The sequence below is a fragment of the Paramormyrops kingsleyae genome, chromosome 4 (assembly GCF_048594095.1).
Source record: "Paramormyrops kingsleyae isolate MSU_618 chromosome 4, PKINGS_0.4, whole genome shotgun sequence".
Lineage (NCBI taxonomy): Eukaryota > Metazoa > Chordata > Actinopteri > Osteoglossiformes > Mormyridae > Paramormyrops > Paramormyrops kingsleyae.
The window spans coordinates 12,084,212-12,100,997 of record NC_132800.1 but is presented as its reverse complement, the minus strand read 5'-3'; the positions used below and the strand labels follow the sequence as shown (position 1 = coordinate 12,100,997).

The 16,786-nt window shown below is 42.7% G+C and overlaps 1 long non-coding RNA gene across 5 annotated transcripts in view; it reads left to right on the top strand.

Annotated features, from left to right (window-relative positions):
- LOC111857647 (uncharacterized) overlaps positions 1–16,786 on the top strand; it is a 39,703-nt gene that overhangs the window by 7,170 nt on the left and 15,747 nt on the right. For 4 of the 5 annotated variants that reach the window (XR_011989910.1, XR_011989909.1, XR_002841410.2 and 1 more), the window contains exon 2: positions 5,928–6,086. This is a non-coding gene — a long non-coding RNA (uncharacterized lncRNA). Of the gene's footprint in view, positions 1–5,660; positions 5,833–5,927; positions 6,087–16,786 lie in introns of those variants that run through there. The other variant, XR_002841411.2, reaches the window with a different exon arrangement.

The window sequence follows — 16,786 nt, the reverse complement described above, 5'->3', positions numbered from 1 at the left end:
AAAAAATACGATTTAGCTTCTTTAAGCAGACGGAAATTGTTCAGTAGTTCTCGGACGCATTTAATGTTTTACTACGAATCCATGCTCTGTAACTTCTTTAGTATCTTTTATTCCTTCGCTTATTTTGTAGTCAGTAGATTCCTCAAACTTGAATCTCAACTATGAAGAAAGTTGAAGATTAAACTAGGAAATAATATGACACCCAAATCAGTACCGTTTTCGTATACATTCATTTAAGCCTAAAAAGGTTCCAACCGATTTGATGGCTTTAGTGAGGTCAAATTACTCCCTATATGACGTATTAGGTAAAAATTTTATCTACGCACAAATTACATGTTTGCTCCAAGTGTCACAGCAAAACAGCGTTTTATTAAATGAAGCTTGACTCATTATAAACGCTTGTCCAAAGAAATGGGATGCCAGTTCATGGCAGCTCACAAATATTCACACATTCATAACCATGCATGTGCTATACTGGATATGTATATCTTACATACAGGACACATGGGAGATTTTTGAAGTGCAGGCAAAAACATTTTGATTGACATCGGTCAACATACACACACTGTGACTTTGTTGCCTCGTATGAAGTTAACAATCACTCACAAATAGCCTTTTGGACAATATTCTCTACAATGTTTCTCTGTCTCTGCAATGTCGTTAGCTTTGTTGCAGTAACATAAATGGGCTCATCTGAGATATGGTGAAATCATATTGACAATTGCTTTGAACATATAGGCTTAGTATAGGTCGTATAGAATTGAAGTCTATATACATTGTTTTCTGTTTGAAAGAACGCTGTGATAGATCTTCGTGTTTTTCTGTATTGCATCCCGCTTCGGGCTCTGTGACCATAACTGCAACAGGCACAATTAGGCAGCTCAGTCCTCAAACTCGCATAGACAGGACGATGCACAGAGTCAGCACAAAGGAGTATAGGTGTTTTTGAATAAAAATGTTGTAGAACGTGAAATCAGTGTTTGAGTTATTTATCCTTCGTTAAATCGGTAGGTAACTGAGTAAGTGGAAAATTCTGAAGCTATGTGTAGGCCAATAGGAATTAGTACACTTTACTGTGTCTGCGTAGGCCTATAGAAAGAGGGGAAGGGAGAAAGTGGGAATACGTGTGCAGGCACGGGGATGCGCGCGCGTAGTGCACTAGTACCTGCAGCAACCATATGCTGTGAGTACTTATTTACATATTTAGTAATGCTACTTATCTAAGTTTAGTTTTTTCCCTCAAAATCGGGGGTGGGGGGGATCGGGGTCCATATCTAGCTAAGAGAACGCTATCTGCGCCCCTGCTTACATAAGTACCTTACTGTACCTATTTTGATTGACCTTATCAAAAACCAGACGAATGAAAAAAATATACCCGCAATTTCTAAAGTTACAGTCAGTCCTGAGAGTCGAATTTACCCCTCTTTATACGAGACCTTATGCCAGTACGTGTTTCCGGGAATTTTTTCCCAAGGCTGTACTTCAAAACGTGATTAATAGCGCCCCTGCCAAAAAGGGAAGGAAAACCTGCAACGATGCACTTTATTAACAAGATACTGTAGCCGTAAGTGTAGACCATATACCTTAGGCTCGAGCTCAACTGATGGGGGTTTAAATCCTTCTTTTTAAAATACGATTCTGCCCTATAGTGAGATTCCTATACAGAAAACACTGCAGAACTGATCGGTAGTTCTGTAATAATGGATGGAGAGTACAGTGATATTTGGCTTTATAATACAAACCTTCATTAGCAGAGAAAATCTGTGAAATCAGCTTATAAGAATAGATTTAAAACCCTTGTTTCAAGTTTAAACTTTTCTGTTAGGTATTTTGTCAATATCGATACGTTAAAATTATAATTTAAACGTGTGATAGCTACGTCGTATGACAATTAAATATTGCTGGGTACACATTCCCTTCCTCCTCTGTCCCACCTGGTTCCTACGCCCTTGTGTGAAAGTATATCTGCACTATGTATACAACCTATCTTACATACATGAAATGATATTCCCATTTTTATGATCATATCATTTACATTTCCACAGAAGTGACTTAAACTTGGAGTCATAATACAATTCGACAGATCTTGAATATAACTTGAATATAACAGTGCAGCGGGGGACAATGGGTGAAGTACGGGGGAATACTCTCTATGCACTGGCAAAGCAGATATTTTAAAAATCATTGATTTCATTAAAGTATTTTTTAATCGACTTCGGCAGATATCCCTTTTTAGGAACATTAAGTCTATTCCACATACTCCATGGAATCAGTCACGATGGAACAATATATACGTTGGTTACAATGATTTTTTAGATCAATTTTCAGAGATGTAACATTTTAGTAACTCGAAATTCAGTTACACACACCCAACAAATGACACTATTATTAAAGTTTACTTTGTTATTACAGTAGAATAAACGAACGCAGCAAATACAAGTTTTATGTTGTGAAGTTAAAGGGTTCAGATACTACGCTTCTAACCAGTGCAATAAATGTATTTTTTGGAGTATTTTAAGACAATCATTGTCAATTTGCTGTATTCCTGGTGATGGGGTAATCGTCGTTTAGAAAATGTGTTCAACTGGTGAAATTTCGCGTAGTAAATAGCTTTGACGGTAACATTTTAGAAGCTGTTATATGCTGAACGCACGGTTGATCTATTTAGTAATGAATGTACAGTTCATCACATATGTTACGGCAGCCTCCACTTTACGCCATACACAAGCTGCTCAAGGAGGCTACGTTGTTTTTGCCTTAAGTTTAATGCTACTTATCAAAATCAAGTACATCATGTCAAAAGACTTTGCCATTGGCTTGTTTGACTTAAGCCTTAAGGCATTGATTAAATGCAGGGTAAGGGCTGGGCGTCCTTGTCCGATTTCTTGACGAATCTCATCGAGTTTAATTGGCAACTGGGCCAACAGCTTGCCGTTAATGGATTGTTTCTGCCAGCATTGTTTTCAAACGTAAAACATTGACAATTATTAAGATAATACTAATTTTAAACGCATTTTAATACCGGTCATTTAAAGCGGCACTTAAAGCCAAATTGAGTCAATTGTTTGTATATGTCATTGAAAAGTAACGTTCAAAATGTTAGAAAACCACTAAACGATAGTTAGGCCTGCGCATCCTATGACAATCCAAGTATAAGAATTAACAAGCCGCGATAAAAAATATGAGGGTTAACAGTATAGGCTACAGAAGACGCAAGGAACACATCTGTATATGATATTTCTCAAAATGAGTGACCTAATACGCAGTCATAAGTTGTGTTTTTTAACGGTGAAGTATCTTTAATAATCCTTTGAATGACTGGCTGCACAGTTTTTAAACATAAAAAGAGAATAAGCACTCAGCGCATCATAAATCCTATATAAAATCAATAACTGGAAGGGAAGAAATATCTAATAAAAATCTATCACTCAAAACTATGGTCTCTATATATGACAAACCACGGAGAGCTTGTGATGAATAAGCATTTTAGCAGGGGTAGGAGCAGGTAGCAGTGGTTAAGGACACAACCCGACAATTGCTATTGTTCAGGGCTCAGTACTGGCACTTGCGCGATCTCCTGGCGCCGAATTAAACGGTGAAACGCGTTCAGGATTGCATTCCGCCCATTTTCATTCATAATAATAAACAACTCAATAATTCATTTGTGACTGATCTACCATCAGACAAAGAAACGTAGGCCTATTTCAACACCCAATAATTAGTGCAGCGATAACTAATAATATATCTGACCCATATTTTTCACTACCGCATATTTTTTCAAAGCTATGTAGCTGAGTCGTTTGAAATGACTAAAAGTAAAATTATTAGCCTAAATATTAAGTGATAAGTTTTCTGCGGTAACTATAACGCACTAAGCACCTCCTGCGTGCGCCAAGGGTTTGTTATGTAGGCCTATAATCTATAGAAATCGTTTGCTAAACGTATTAAATAACATTTCTTATAGGCTATCTATCCCTCAGATGCCGGCGTAAAACTCTAGTTACCATTTTCAAATAACTTCCTGTTTCTAGAAACATCCAGTAAACTTTGTAACGTGAAATAGGCCTACTTTGTTAAGACACTTCGTTAATTAGCGAGTGTTGTCGGAAACTTCGTAAAGTAGGTCGTAGTGTCATACGTCAGCTAACGACAGATCCGACCCAGTCGTGATTTTCAAAGTCGCTGTGTATTTAGACTTTTGTCTGCTTTTGTGAGGGAGATGTTTGACACAATAGCTCTGAAAAACGGCTCTTTTGTGGACAATCCGCTAGATAGATAGATAGATCTATCTATCTATCTATCTATCTATCTATCTATCTATCTATCTAACCGCTCCTTATCTCACGCAGTTTATTTGGTATAGGATAGAAAATCTGCTGGATCCTGTACTCCAGGATCTGGAATGCCTAACCCTATCCTATTACTATGAACGTCACATTTCTTTAATGTATTTCTGATATTCTTAGCACTTCAATCAAATGATTTGCAATAATAATTTTGTTTTTTAAAAGATTCACTTGTTGCCACTAAAGCGTATGCAAAACCAGATTATAAAAACGATCGATCTTATACGCAATCCAACAGCAAAATTAAATTGCAATATATGTAATAAAAGCCAATAAAAGTCAGTAGGCCTAATGAATTAAATCGTCGATGTTCATAGCATAACGTCCATGGCAGATCCCACTAAAGATTCGAACTGACGCTTTACACGCACTAACTACAGCAGCTGTACTCTTATCGGTTGTGCTTTAATTCTGAGTTTAGCTTCACTTTACTCGTTTTTAATCAGCTCGCTGCGTGTAAATTGCAATCTATCAACGATTTATTCATTTCAAAGTAGCTGCTAAGCTACATAAAACCCGGTTGAGTCCAAAGCCATAATACACAAACGGTCCACGGGGTTAATTTTGGGGATCGTTAAACTGATCGATCACCTATCTTGATTAAGCCTGATTCGGTTATATATATATATATGTATTTAAAAGTAAATATTAAGTAATAATGAGAATATGAACAACCACGGGAATTTTTTTACAGTGAAAAAAATTGGTATTAATTATATTGTATGTTCTTGAGTAATCTATAAAATCAGTTTCTGTGTATATGCAAGACATCAATCTGTAATAGTGCAAAATATGTCCAATTGATAAGTCCAGTATGATCATCTGGCAATAGGTCTGTGTGGTCAGACACTGCAATAAACAGAATTTTTTAGGAACATGGCAAATATTCACATCGCAGCATGGAAGCAGGCTCACTGCAGTGCTTTGTCACAGATAACTTAATTGTCTTTAACAAAGTGTCTAACTACACATTAAATAAAGTCCTGTGTATTTTTCTATTCTGAGATTCTCCAAGCCATAAATATGATATAGGGGACATGCTTGTCTCCTCTGTTGTGATCCAAACTTTCTGTCCCTTTCGGAGCACCAGTAATTGACCCCTGCCTGCTGTCGGATAATCCTCATGTTTAATACCCTTTGCTTAAGTGGGAAAAGGTGCAGTGTTCTGAAAAAAAGTCTTGCGCAGTTCATGCTGATGTGTCGGTCACTGGTTAGAGGTAATTATTTCGATAAGCTTGTAAATTATTTACCCAGAACCTGGACAGGTTGTTGTAATTGAAGTGCACAGTAAGGTTTAGCTGGTGGTCAGGTCTGACCTTTTGAGTGAGAAGTTGTGGTACAGAGGTGCTCCAAAAACAAGGTCACCAGTAGGAGACTGGGAACAATGTCACTAACCCAGGACAGGGTGACAGCAGATGACACTCTCACCACAGTGGTCCTTCATCTCAGGAAGAAAAGTAAAGATGTAGGGATGGAGAGTTAGCAGGTGAATGTTTGGGAGGAAGGTTGAATAGGGGTGGTGGGTTTGACCTTCTGCAGCCCGTCAGAGATTCCTCAGCCACTCTTGGCCGTCCTCCATAGGGTCCTGCATCAGCTGCTCACAAGAGGAACGTCCATGATGGAAACGGCATTGGGGGTGAAGCCTTCACGGCTCAGTCTGCCATGATGCAAGACCCAGAAGATCCCAGCTGATGATCAATTGTTATTCGTTCAGAGCGGAAATCATCTGTAACTGCATCGGTAACGAAACAATGTATTCAGCTGCCTTATTGTCTGAAATTGTGGGATGTAAGTTATACAAACTGCCTTGAGATAAAATTATCCACAAATCTAGTTGTCATGCTTTCATACAAACTGGGAATAAGATTCCCTCACACTTTTCAATACTTAATTTTCTGGCCGTTGCCTGCACTTAGCTCATGCCAAAACTGTGCCTATGGGGCTATGATTGTAGCAAAATTATTTGCAAATGTGTGTGGAGGGTTGTGTAACTGTGTCTGAATCATTATCCGAGTAATCAGATTTGTAAATGTGTAAAGGAATCTGTAAATGCATACTGAGATTTGCCAATGTGTACAGGAATCTTTAAATGTGTATTCAGAATGGAAGTGTGCCTAATCAGATTTGTAAATGTGTAAAAAAAAATCTCTAAAAGTCTAATGAGATTTTTAAGTATTCTGATATGTGTGCATGTGTAGATAAATCTGTAAATGTGAGCATGGATCGGTAAATGTGTAGATATAAATGGGTACATAGCTATTTACGGCTGAAAAGTATTTTGCTCCACTAGCTGGAAATACAGAGCAGTCATCAGTTACAGCTCAGGCGCACGGCACAGTTGTCGTTCTACATGTGATTTTTGCCATGCTTCTGCCGTGGGAGATTCGTCTGTATCCACAAGGTTTTGAGGGCTTAGGGCTTAGTGTGCTTCCACTGGCTGTGGAGGGTGTTTTGTGGCAATATACAATAAATAAATATGACAATTAAAGTATTCTTTAAATTACAATTGAAAGGATCATTTAAATAGTTACTTATAAATATACAGTGGTACCTCGGTTCTCGAACTTAATCCGTTCCGGACTCCGGATCGAATCCTAAAAAGTTCGAGTTCTGATCGAATTTTTCCCATAAGAAATAATGGAAAACCAATTAATTGGTTCCCGGCCCCCCAAAATTACACCTAAATATGTTTTTTTTTAGCATTTAAACAAAATGAACAGGATCAAGCAAGAAGAGCATTTTTTTCTTAATGGCTTTCAAAACGATAAAGATCTTATCCCAACATTACCCCTGTCCTGCCCCGATTGTCCGCTCCTTCCGTGTGCCACGCCCCCTCGTTAACCTCGTGTGGGATCCCCATGTGATCAGCTGTTTCTGGTTGTTGTCATTAGTCCTCTGTATCAAGTACGCGTTTCAGTTTGTTTCCCCAGTCCGGTCTGTCACGTTCAACTTGCTTACAGCGCTGGCTTACACCGTATTCTGATCCTTACGGTTAGATGCATTGCGACCTCTCACCCGGCTGCACAAACTGGAACCGCCTCCGTGACGACACACCTTTGCCCTTATTGGCTGAAGAGTTTAGTTACACGCATGACGTTTGTATCCCAGGCAGTTCCAATGCGTAATCTGCTATTTCTCCCGAATATCACATAAAGCAGTGAGAACTGGTTTTCAGTTAATTTACCTGGTAAAATAAAGTTTAAATAAATGACATAAATGCTCTAATAGTACACGTAAGTTAGTGGTTTATTAATTGTTAGTGACTGTAATGTTGCGCTGCTTTATTTGGTTAATCGTGTAGTCTGTGAAGAAGGCATTCAAGTAAGAATTGCATTGTAGTATGACTCATTTCCTGGCGCGTACAATTTATATTAGATCAGCTTTCACGGTTCGACTTCTGATATTCAGATCGAGTTCTAGGTCAAACTGGTTTGTTCAACTTTCAAGAAATTCGAGCTCTAGTGAGTTTGAGAACCGAAGTACCACTGTAATATTTAAATGATTATTTAAATTGTAATTTATAGTGTCATTTAAATGACTATTGTGGAAAGAAAATTTGACACTGGTAGGCCTGGGAGGGGAGGCATATTGGGTCAGACCTTGGAGAGACGGATGGGGGGGGGGGGGACTGTCTGCAAGAAGGCATTCGAAGCTGCCCCAACTGGTGCACAAAGAGCTGTAGTCATAGAGTAGTTGCAGTAGGCCATATGCAATATGTTATACAGTAATACAAATGTATAGGTAGTTGTTACATCATATTAATCATGATAACCATGTATTTACAGTGATTCAATGTCAATATAATCAATATGTATATCCATATCTCAAATAGAAGTCTAGTGATCGAGACATGTTTTGGGAAATTTAACAAAATTGCGTACATGGGTGGCCAAAGTTACAAGGCCCATTTATTGGTGAGGGGGGGTGAATGAATCCAAATTCAATATTGGAGGGGTACATGTTAACCCCCCAGTCCTTACACCCCTGACTCATGCCTCCTCAAACACACTACGGCTTCAAATATTAATTAAAAGAAAGACATCCACCCCCCCAACAGAAAGTCGATTCTTTTCCGTTTTAAACCAATAAACTATTTGTTCCTACTTTGTGCTTTATTTTCCAGTGACATCGGCACAGATGTAAATAACGGAGACTGAAACCGATTGGCTGCTGTCTTCAGCCGCTGGCATTTACGGCAGCCAGTGGAAGGCAGGAGTCAGTGCGGATGTCAGTCTTCGATTAGGGTAATTACGTCTTTGCAGGCTAATCGCATTAGCGAGGATGCGGCTGTGGGCGCTGCTGAATCACTGTGCTCCCGTCTCCCTGATAGGCTCTTCAGGGTCACTGTCAACTGCAATTGCAAGGCCTTGTCCCGAAGTTCAGCTACACGGGTCTGTTGGATGTGAAAGAGACTGCGATCATTACCTAACCATGCTTTTGTCAGTGCGTCTTTTCTGTGTGTGTTTTATCTGACAGTCAGTCTGCATCCAGGTTCTTTTGTCGCTTGAAACTCGGGTTTTGCTTTTGACCTCCATCAAGTCATGGGCCTCGGAGTTAACACCCATCTGCCAGAGGTCTCCTTGTGCAATAATTAGCGCCCGCCCGCTCTCCTGAGGGCCCCAGACTGGGATGGGCTGTGGTATGCCACTGGGGGTCAGGAGCAGATCAAGACGGGGCTGGAAACCTTGGTGCTCTGCTTTAATTAATTAATTTGTATACATTTATTTATTTGCCAGATGCCTTTCTCTAGAGTCATTTACAGGTCAGTGTAATTGATCGCGTTTTTTTTTTTTTTGGGGGGGGGGGGGGGGGACTGACAGTTTAGCTGTCAACCATATGGTGACACGGCATGATAATAATTGTTTTCGTTGCCGTGGCGATGGTTGCTCTGTTTTGATCATCCCAAAATGGCTGCTGCTGACTGTGATTCTCCCACAGTATGGCTTCTCAAAGCGACTCGCAGACTTATCAACGTTTAGTTCAGTAATTCAGATACTGACTTCTGGCTACTTTTACGTTTGCGTTTCATTGCGTCATCCACCTCAGCGCTGACCTGGATCAATGGAAAATGGATTTATAGATGGATGCAGTGTCAGTCCACGATGAGCGGGTGTGAGCAATTGTGGTGTGGTGAATGTGGGGGGGGGGGGGTGTTGGGGGTGCATCAGAGAGAGCAATAGCCACACCCCCATCTATCCATGACTCCTCTTTGTGGTCATTGCAGTTTGGTCTATAGTTTTGTCCTTATTTCAACCCTCTGTTGCTGAATCACCACTTCCCAACCCCCCCCTCCCCCCCCCCATCTCATTTTAGTCCATTTTAGCAGGGACAGTGGAACATTCCACTGTCTGCCAGGGGTGGCGCTGTCACGCCCTCTGGCTTTGGTGTAGCAGGACGGAGACAGAGAGAGGGATCCTCAACAAGGTTCTTCCTTTCATTTCCCGGTTATTTCCACCTGCTTACTGAGCCACTTGCTTAACTACACCATCAGTTTTTTCTTCCCCTTATGGCGCCGTTTGGGTGTAACGCTTTTACTGTAAATCCACCCTCTCTGCCCTCCACCATTATCGGATATCTGTACGAAATAATTAGCCCGCGGAAGATTAATTATCGGGAGAGCGGACAGGATGGCTTTACAAGAGGCAGACCGACACATGATTGGCATTCCCTCGTAATTCATGGGTTTTTTTTTAAACACCAGCATCCTCGTGAGGAATTTTAATAAGCGGCGGACTTTTCTGTGCTTCCTATGCAGAGTAAGCATCAGGCCAGTTTATTTCATTCCAGACGTAAGAGGTTTTCCAAAAGATCACATAAAATTCAATTGTTACCAGCTGATTTTGACATAATCCTTCTAAAGGACATATAATCCTTTTGTCAGAGTGACAATCTAGAAAGCTGCCAGTGGTCTGTAAATTATTACCAGATAATGTAGTTACTTATTTGACTATGTAATCCAAGTCATACTTAAAAATATGTGTATTTTATCAGTTTTCCTTCTTCAGAAACAAGCTTGGTCATGGTGATTGGCTCAAGAGTACAGCAACAGGGCTTCTCCTGACTCTGCGGCCAGGTACCCTTTCCCTCAACCTGCCAGTAATACCCTGTCAGTGCATCTTGCGAGTCCTTTAACGGGTATTTTTACAGGGCAGTCGCCACCTTTTAGTGTCTGCTGATTGGCTGAGAAATCTGTGATGGGCATGTTGTTAACCAATCAGACTGGGCCTCCTCCCCAAAATGTCCAGGAGCACCAGGATTTGGATGGAGATGCAGGTGAGGCAGGCCCAGCTGAAAGCATGGGCAGAAAGTGTCCACACTGGACTGTCCTTCATCCATCTTCCATTCACCCTTTCCCAGAGCTCTGGCCGGTGACAGTAGGTCAGGGGGAAAACAGGTTTGAATATATACCAGTGATTAAGATGCCATAGTACGGTTTAAATAGACAAAGGCAATCTGTGACCCACTTCTAAGCAAAGATCTGTTGTTAATCCAGGAGGATCCATGGGGGTGTCAGCATAAAATGTGAATTTGGGAGGACTGGGGGGACTGTGTGAAATTCATACTGCATGCTACCAGGTATCAGGGCTCTGGCTACAGGCAGAACAGGCAGCTTAGGGCCCCTGAATGACCTGCATTTTGGGGGCAGGTTCCTCCCAGGTAAACATTTGCCTAGGACCTCTGAAGAGAGGGACCTGCTCTGTATATTCCTGCCATCGATGATAAGAGTGGGTGCCTGCAGTGACCCATTATTCTCGGTTGAGTGTGCAGTACAGTAGCGAATTCTGTGGTCACCTCTGAGCGACGTGGTTGCTGGGCTTTTATCAAGGTCATTTTTATGGCCTGCTCACACAAGATCCTCCCCCCTGCCACCCCTGCCCCCCACCCCGTCGTGTTTATTGGGGCCTCATCTTGGGATTGAAGTGGGACTTTATTTCTGGCCGGCCGTAAATCAGCCAGTCAGTGATTTTAGTGCTTTGCATCTAATTTCAATCAAACACCACAGAATTTTAAAAGTGTGTGTATTGGGGGGGGGGGGGGGGGAATATGGACAGAAGAGATTGAAAATTGGATGGTAAGGATGGTGAGAGACAGTCACATACACACTCCCGAATTTGTGGGGACTTTGCATTGACTCATTTAAAGATCCCAAATCCCAAATCAACAGAACTCAATGAGATTTGCTGTTTTGTTTTTCTTCTTTCTAGACACCTCCTTTTGAAAAAGAGGCATTTCACATTTACACACAGTCACACACACACACACACGTAGACACACACACAATAAGGTCTCCAGTGTCCTGGCACCAAATGATGCACTCCTCAGTCACTCGATCTGGTCGTCAGAGTTTCAGGGGCATCCTGAGATCTGGGCATCATAATCTGCACCCTGGATTTCCCAGAGGGCTCTGCATGAGCTCACCTGGAGTGCTTGGCCTGACGAGTGTCCCCCCCCCCCCCTTCCCACAACCATCAGTAGCTTGCAATTCCCCGAAAGTGTTGAGGCGCGCCGTGCTCTGTGGGTCACCTGCCCCCGTTGTGTGTGTCCCTCCGTGTCGTTAAACGAGATGCCCGCCGCACTGGCGGGGGGTTGGGGGCCCGTTTACGATGCCCTGGGAGCTGCGGCCGCCGCCCCAGCCGCTCGCTAATGGAGGGGCCCTCGTCCGAGTAAAACCTAATGGCTCGTTTAATCTCCAGTTCCTCCCACCCCCCCCCCCCCTTTCAGGAGTAGGGAGAACAACAGCTGGAATTCCTGTGTGTTTCACCGTTCAGCAGTTTCACTCCCTTAGCACCTGCCCCCCCCCCCCCCCAGCTTTGAAGAACAGCTCCTGTTGAAAGGAACCGACACAGAGTGAATGAACGAAGCATAAATTTGACAATTGTTTACAATCGAGGCCCCACCCTCTACAAAACATTGCCACCTATTTACAGCAGTCAAAGTCATTTCAATTAGCATTTTTACCTTTAAAGTTAGTAATAAAAGAAACAACTGCATCTACATTAACTACACTGCACTTCCACTACAATTATGACTTAGGAAAACCCATGATGAGGTATCCGCTGCGATGAGTAGCTAACAGGCATTAGTGTGCAGCAAACAGCAGAACATAACTTAGGCTCACATGATATTGGGGAAGAGCCGGGGATTGCTCCAGATTACACTGGCACTTACCCGGTTTTGCTGTCAGAACCTGTAACTTTATTGGTTATCTGTTATTTTCTAAGCTTCCACTCTGCTATCATCACCTGCTCTGCCCCGTTACCAAGGAGACGCTCCGCAGGAACAACCCGTACATCAGAGTGGCTTCTGGGAGGAGCTGGCAGAACCACAGCACCTCCTCCCATGTTCTCTCGCTGCTGTGTTTGTTTAAGCAGCGAGACTTTGACACAGACATTAGTGCACTTTGAGTGAATGTGAGGACATTTTTTATTTTTTTTTATTTTACACACACACACACACACACACACACACACATATATATATATTAATTTGACAGCTACTGAAAATAATAAACTACTACATTCTTCCTGTTAGTTTTTTTGTGTAATTGATGACCGTCTCACATAAACAGTCTCTGAAGTTACTCTTCCCCCGATCCCATCAGACGTATGTAAGAGGGTTTAGCCACATCTGGGGGGAATGGAGCGAGCGCGTGAGCGCTTGGTTGATCAGGAGGTGTCGGGGAGTCTGTTTGCGGAGGGGAGGTGAGGCGGGCTCCAGCCCCGCCACATTAAGTCATTTGTTGTCGGCTCTGCCCGCGGTGATTAAGACGTCTCGTTGTTAAGCGACCAGGAAGTGAATCGAGGTTCGTCGGAGGTGTATAACTGGTGCAGAAATTTCATAAAAGATTGGTGCAAACGCCTCCTGTCAGCTAAAACGACCCATTAAAGAAGTGGCAGCAGAGGAAACGCATTTCCCAAATTGAATGCTGGATTTACAGTCTGTTTAATACCACTGACCCTTAGCACGCTAATGTTTGGTTCGAGTCATCAGCTATCCCTTCCCGTGTTTTATCCCTACTATTGTCAAGCTATCTATTTAATTGAAAGAAGTTAATTGAATGAAAATGATCAACTAAGCTTGTATTAATATCGCTAATGGAGTTTTATTCCTGGCCATGTTTGGAGAGTGTGTCACTCTGGAGTTTGGGGAGACCCATTAGGACCTGCACTTAGCCCGATGGGCTAATTAAGGAATGCTTATTCATCCTGCGAGTCAGGGGGCGCCGCCGCCTCCGACCAGCCGCCTCCGTTTTACAGCGTTTTGCACTTGCGGTTATTACCGGCCACCGGACGCCGTGGCCCGGGGGGTGGGGGGCACTCGGGATGGATGATGCAAAACGGGGAGGGGGTCGCAGCCAGGGGAGCGTGCCCAGGGGTGGGGTGCGTGGAAGGTCCGTTTTTCCTCGGTTCGGGTAGAGCGGCAGATCGCCGAAACATCGCCCGTGACTTATATTTGTGTTTCTCTGGTTAGTTTCCCTCCTTGATCAATGATATAGTAGTATTTCATATGGGGGGAAAGAGCTTAGTAACGTATAGGCCAAGACAAGGGTCTGTTTATTGGGGGTGGGGGTGAATTAAGCCAAATTAAATATTGGGGGGGGTTCATGTCATGTTTTGTGTAATCGTCGGTGATTGGTAAAAATCGAGATGGGGGGATCCCCTGAGTCAGAGCTGGATTGGCCATCTGGCATACCGGACATTTTCCCAGTAGGCCGACAAAATTAGATGTTATCATCCGCAAAATTCCCTGTGGGGGACACCAAAATACAGGATAGAATTTTAGCCCAACTCCAATCCAACCCTGTCCTAAATTATGCGTGATCGTTGACTATTGAAAATTGGCTCGCAGAAGGGGCGGGGGGGGGGGGGGTAGTTGAGCACTTGCTCAGTGCCCCCTGGCACGTTCCTCTTTCCAGTTTATGCAAATTTATTTTTAGTTCTTAACAGTTGTGGTAGGGTGTGATTTATTCCTGTGATGTTTACGTTAGTCTCCTTTCTGGTGAAGCTGAGTCACTCGGCTCGCGTTGCGTACATTCAAATGCATTACGAATGAAGACACGGCTCACCCACTATGATACTTGCGGAGCCGCAGCCGCGGTTTTCCGCGATACCGTAAAGTCGGAGCTCCGCGTGGCCCCCAGTCAGCCCTTTCTGTAAACAGGCTGATGCAAGCATTCGGCGGCTAATTAGCAGCGAGCCGCATACGCAGGAAGGCCTCATTTACACCACCCGTAATTAGACATCTAGTGCAAGAGGCAACTGATTGCACATCCTGTGGATCAACATCGTCTTTCCAGCTCCCGTTTTAGAGTGATGGATTTTAGGAATGACAGCTACCGCTGATGAAAGGAACAGAGCTGCGTGGGACGGCAGGCGGTCCAGACACTGGGAGGGGACCTAAACATGAACCTCTTTAAAAGACAAAAATGCCAGCTATGTAACTCGCAGATAAATAATTTCACGGGTCTGACTGTCACACAATGGCTGAGACTGTATGTCAACTAGTAAACATTTGCTTTAGTGACCCGACAGAAAAGCCGGGAGAGGAAAATTCGCCACAGTATATAGACTCAAACCAAACACAGACGTCCAAAGTTCAGCACGCTAATTCTGTTTTGACTGCACACTCCATTGTGTAACCGATATAAAAAGGTTTTATGAATAAAATAAGAGCTTTTGTCCTTCATTTCCCGAGGTGTACTCGGGGGGTACTCAGTCAGTTTTCAGGAGGCTGCTTCCGAGCTCCGCTCTCCTGATTACCGGTAATGAATGTAAGGAAATAAATTGGCTACGATCTGACAAGGGTGACCAGCATGTTCTCATATTCTCTTTTTATGTCCTCTAGCTTACAGCAAAGCCTTTTTGCCTGGAGAAACCAAATTTCCCAGACTTCCTACATTGTCAGAAAAAAGTACCGATTTGTACCTTTGCTTGTGACTGAGGCTGTACCCTCAAGGGTCTGCCAAATGTACCCTTGCTGTAGATAAATGTACCACTTAAGGTACAAACTTGTGCTCTTTTTTCTGACTGTAAACTGTACTCCACACTCATTTTGGCCTCTTTTAACTAAGTTCACCTTTTAGAGTACCTTTAAGGGAATCTTGAGACCCAATATTTGATGGTAGATAATTAGTCTGTATATTACTTCCTGATATGTTGTACATTGTGACATTACTGTCTGCTGTATAGTCACTTTTTAATTAACAGAATTAAAAGGACATTGTCTGTGGGACTGGCTTAGAAGGCAGGAGGTTATGATGGGAAAAGGCTGCAAAAACCTGGTAGCCATCACTCAGTGAGGGACCTGTTTCAGGAGGAGATGAGGGAACGGCAAACACTTCAGACGTGCTACTAACAGACACGCACATACTCAGCGGCCACTTTATTAGGTACACCTACTTACTAAAAAAACAGCCTGTTTTTCCAAACAGCCAATGATGTGGTTGGACATGAATACACAGAGAATGACACAGGAAGGGTCCGGAAGCTCAGTTACTGTGTAAGCCTTAGGCCCAAATCCCAAACTATACCCTCGACACTCCGCCTTCATTTCGAGTCACACTCAATCTGAGTCACCCTCACAACACGCCCTATGCACTTAAACTGAAGGAAATTGTCACAAAAAAGATTTGAGACAGACTTGCCCTCGCAGCGCCTTTTTACAGTCCTCTTTACCGGAAAGAGGAAATGCATTACGTAGTGATTTGACAACATGAAGAAGCTGTATTGTATTTTCTTTAATGACATATCAGTTATTTTAAAAAGCACAAAGTTTATCTAATGCGAGAAGACGACGGCTACGTCACCTTATTGCACTGATTGAGCAATTTGAAGTATATACACGTATCATATTGACGATTGCACAATTTCTACCATAGCTAACTTAGTTTACACGCATAAAACATTACGCATTACTTCTGTACCAAATACCAGATCAGATCTGTAGAGGAAAAAAACAGGCAAACATGAAACATAAATTGTTATTGCTGGTGTGATGTTGATCGAGTTTGCGTACCAACGTTTCTTCACGTGGTTTCTAGTTTGAAAAGTACACGAAGTCTCTCTTAATTGGATCACGATAAAATCTATCTGTACTGACCAGCTACAAATAGCTGCTTTCCTAATTTTTTTTCTGCAGCGATGAATTATAACATGTAACATAGACTTTCTATGTGTATTTCACTGTGCTGTTAGAATCCAATTATTAAATTATCACGCTGTTCTGTTTCCCTGGGCGCTAGGAATTGTGGGATATGGAAGTGGTAGTGGAATCGCGCGAGCCACCATCGTTGCTGCCTCGCTAAAGGAGGGCATAATCGACCACTCCCCCTTAGCCCTTGCTGCTTTGAGATACACTTCAACATGGCGACGGGTCTCGGGAACGCGCAAACGAAGGCGGAGTGGTGAGGCTGAGTGTGTAGGGACCAGTTTGGGATTGGG